The sequence below is a fragment of the Bison bison genome, unplaced genomic scaffold (genome assembly GCF_000754665.1).
Source record: "Bison bison bison isolate TAMUID 2011002044 unplaced genomic scaffold, Bison_UMD1.0 scf7180017864302, whole genome shotgun sequence".
Taxonomy (NCBI): Eukaryota; Metazoa; Chordata; class Mammalia; order Artiodactyla; family Bovidae; genus Bison; species Bison bison.
In genome coordinates, this window is record NW_011494874.1 from 8,307,661 (window position 1) to 8,312,323 (window position 4,663).

Genomic DNA, 4,663 nt, shown 5'->3' on the forward strand with positions numbered 1-4,663 from the left:
GATTTTGGAGCCCCCAAAAATAAAGTCTGCCACTGTTTCCACTGTTTCCCCATCTATTTGCCATGAGGTGATGGGACTGGATGCCACGATCTTAGTTTCCTGAATGTTGAGCTTTGTTGTTTCATTTTTAGTTCACTTTTTATTTAATCAAATCTAGATATGCATATAGATTAAAGAACCAAGTAGGTTTTATAAGCTTTTTCATTAGGTGATAACTTTCATCTCTTAGTCAATTTCCTTGGTGCTTATCCCTATATAAAGAACTTGTATACTTAGCTATTTTCTTAACTTTTAATGTTCAGGTGTTTGTTTCCCTCCCACTAAGAAAGATGAGGATTTAACTTCCTCCACATATGCATATCTCTTCCCATTACTTTCTCATTCAGTTGTCTCATAACTGGTTAGATCAGTATTTCATGTATTGTTTTGTTCAGTTGCCCAGTTGGGTTCAACTCTTTGTAATCCCATGGACTGCAGCACTCCAGGCCTCCAACGAGATCGTTATTAGCACCAAAGAAAACACACCTGTTGTGCAAGGGGAAGACATGGCCTACTACATGGCCCTACATGTCAGTAGCATTTATCTAGTCATAATAACATGAAAGAGAGTAAAAGAGCTGGCCTAAAACTGAATGTTTGAGCTTTAAGCCAACTTTTCACTCTCACTTTCATCAAGAGGCTCTTTAGTTCTTCTTCCCTTTCTGCCACAAGGGTGGTGTCTTTATACAAGGACTGGAGAGTTTTAATGAATTTCTTTGCATTCTATTCCTCTGCTATTAGACATTTACCCCCAAAATACTGTTGTGTGTGTGTAGCACGACAAACAGGTTTTGTGTACAGGAATTCATTTGAAACTTGCCTTAGACCTGGATAATTGTTCTCGGGCATTTGGGCTCCTAAATTCTCTTTTCACTCTTTGTTAGTAACATCTTTTTGACAAACTTGAACACTTCGGGTTCATAAGTTTGTTTTGTTTTACCTTCATAAGCATTTAAAAAAAATTTAATTCAGAATTATAACAAATTCAGTAAGTCTAACAAAATTAAATATTCCTGAATTATCTCCAGGATATGAGTATGTATTGGACACAAATGTGATTTTTATGCTTTTTGAAACTAAAATGACAATAATTTCAGTGCAAAACTCCGATTAAAAAAATAACCCATAGTTTTTCACTTCTGAAAGTTGTTCCCCTTTAGCCCTATGCTCCTCTCTGAGTGAGGACTGACCTCCCTGGCTACACATAGGCCTTTAAAATCAGACATCTGCTGGACTTTTGTCTATTCAGAACCTTATTTCATTTCGAGGGAAAGAACCCAAATGATATCTCCTATAAGGTCATATTAAAAATTAAAAGTTAATCATAAAGCGTGCTAAGACTTGAGTAAAGGTGATAAAAGAATTGAATTCTGCTTAGCTGTTTAGTGAAACATTTTAATGTTTTGTGTTATGTTTCTTTATTAACAGGTAGATTCCATAACTCAAACTGTTACTATGTTCCAGAGACTTCTGAGAAGGTGCCTAGACCACAGAATTTCAGCAGCAAGGAGCCAGGGCTGTTGTGTGTTGCGTATTAGGACGATTTATCTGTTGGCAGGAGTCTGTGTCTCCCTCTGATAATCTCTGAGCTCGCAGCCAGACGAACACTGAGAAAATTTTATTGTTTTCCTTTGAATGATGACTAAGATATATTACCAAGGCCATAACTACTCTTTATGTTGAGTCAGAATTTCACTTCATACTTCAGCCTTTGGGCCTTAATAATTACATGCTTCAGAGTTAAATCTTGCTCTCCTGGGCGTCCATAGCTCTAGCCTCCTTCACCAGAGTAGCTAGCAAAGGACCCTTGTTTCTCAGAGTAGGGGAGTGGGTTGGAAGTGGGATGACATTAACTGTTTATTTTCCTTTTGCAGGAAAAATAATGATTTTAAATAATATTTTTTTCTACTCTTCTAGCCAGAAAAATTAGCCACTTGCTAATTCTAAACTTGACAGTTTTTGGAAGTGTAACCTACTGAGACAGAATTAATTTGATAACAAATTTCCGTGAGCCAGAGTTTTAGAGCTTTAATAAAAAGACTATATTATTAACCAATTACACTTTGTAGAAAAATAATATAATAAAGAAGGGGGGAGCATTTTGCATAGGCTGCACTTACAAAATTGGGTCACCAAGAGAATTTTGTATTAAAACTTGGAGGAGGGCTTCCCTGGTGGCTCAGTGATAAAGAATCTGCCTGCCAGTGCAGGAGACAGGGATACCATCCCTCATTCGGGAAGATCCCACAAAGCTCATAGCAGCTAAAGCCAGGCTCCACCAGCTACTGAAGCCTGAGCGCCCTAGAGCCCGTGCCCCGCAACAAGAGAAGCCACCACAAACAGAAGCCCAAGCACCCCAACTGGGAGTAGCCCCCCTCTCCACAACCAGAAAAAAGCACTAGAAACACCAAAGACCCAGCAGAGCCAAAAATTAAGTAAATAAAAATTATTAAAAAAAATAATAAAGCCCTGAGGAGAAGGTGACATATTTCCAAGCCTTCTCCCCTCTCCAGACATCCAGATCTGCACCCGGTGTAACTCCAAGCCTGTATGCCAGGCCAGCGGCTGAGCTGTCGCCTTGTCCATCTCTTCCTACTGTGCAGCTGCGGCCCGGGGGGTTCACCCATACTGCACAACTCTCAGAATCATTCTATTCTTTGAGAAACTTGGAGCATTTCATACCGAGTCTCGGCCTTACCCCACAAGGCAGGTAGGGGGCACTAGTCTTCCTTAGGAAGCAGGGCAGCAAAAGCCAGTAAGTGCTGTCCCTGTCAGGGCACGGGAGTGTGGGAGCTGCCAGATTCTGGGAAGAGGCTGTTGGTTCCTTTCCAAGACTTGTGCGTATTTTAGGGAACAGTATACTTGCTTAGTTTTCTAATATTACAGCCACAACAGATTAGAAGTAAATTTAAAAGGTTAACACTAAACGCAGGAAGAACCCATGACTAACAGGAGATTTTTAAAAACTGAGAAGCAGATATTTGGGGATTTTTCTCTTTTTTGGACAGCTGCATTCTGGAAGCATTGGGTGTAAGCGGAGGTTCATGGTCCTCGCGTGTCACAATTCCTTGAGCGTTAGAGCCCCTGTGTGGTAATTCCAAGTCATCCAGACAAGAAAATGGTATTCCGTGTACTTCGGTTAAGAAGTCAAGGAAACGTAGTGTATGTTAGATTGCCAACAAAAAGTATACAGACTCGGTCTAAGTGAAGTCGCTCAATCGTGTCCTAATCTTTGCGACCCCATGGACTGTAGCCCACCAGGCTCCTCCGTCCATGGGATTTTCCAGGCAAGAATACTGGAGTGGGTTGCCATTTCCTTCTCGAGGAGATCTTCCCGACCCAGGGATTAAACCCGGGTCTCCTGCGTTCTAGGCAGACGCTTTACCATTTGAGCCACCAGGGAAGACATGGTCTAAGTAGGTTGTGTTAAAAAATAAATTTCAGAGGCATACTTTCTTCCCTCATTAATGCCAGAAAAACAGTGTTATTCTATTCCTGTTATATATCTCATATTAGTCCAGGATGAGCACCTTAAAATTACTTAATATGTTTAATTAGGTGGTGAGGTATTGAATTATATTGGCATAAAGTTGGGTTTTTCTAAACTGCAAATCACATGCTGGGCTTAAGAGCTCAGCTAGCCAGCCATCCATAAAGCAGTTCCACAAATGCTGGATACACCATTAGAGGCATCAAAGGACAGAACCACTTCACTGCCCTACCACCCAGCCCGATTTCTCTACTTTTGGAGACCAGAACCTTTCAGGGCTTTTTTATGTATCACAGTTTAATTTTATGCCCCTCCCACCCCAACAGACCTTCAGCTTCTAGTCCAGTGGAACTCTTTCCCACCCTGGCCCTTCTGTGTGTACAACACATACTTCTAGAATGGAGAACATGTGACATTGTGAACAACGTAGAGCAGTATCTCAGATCCCCGGATTCCGTGAGACAGTACTGACCACAGATGCCAGAGGAGGGGCAGAACCATTAGCGTAGAGCTCGTGCTAAGCAGGACGCAGAGGAGTAGGACACGCCCACTCCCCAGGACCTCAGCCTTACAGCAAGAATCTCACCAGCAGGGGGTGGGGTTGCCTGGCCCAGCACAGCAGGGCCTCAGAGAAAGTAGAGGCGGTGGTGTTTGAACTGAGTGTTGACAAAGGGTAGAGAGCTGCTATTTAAAAGAGAAGCACATTCCAGGGAGAAGAAACTGGCAAGGCAAAGGCCCAGGTGGGGGCCAGGGTGCTTCTCTAGAAGACGTGCCCGCAAGTGAGTGTAGCTGGGGGTTAGGATTTTGTCCTTGGGATGACAGAAGGTCATAGCTAGGGTGTCCGCTGCAGAGTTCTCGAGAAATGAGCCTGGTACCTGAAGTCACAGGCAAATTTGGCCTTGGAATATGGAACGAAGCAGGGCAAAGACTAATAGAGTTTTGCCAAGAAAATGCACTGGTCATAGCAAACACCCTCTTCCAACAACACAAGAGAAGACTCTATACATGGACATCACCAGATGGTCAACACCAAAATCAGATTGATTATATTCTTTGCACCCAAAGATGGAGAAGCTCTATACAGTCAGCAAAAACAAGACCAGGAGCTGACTGTGGCTCAGACCATGAACTCCT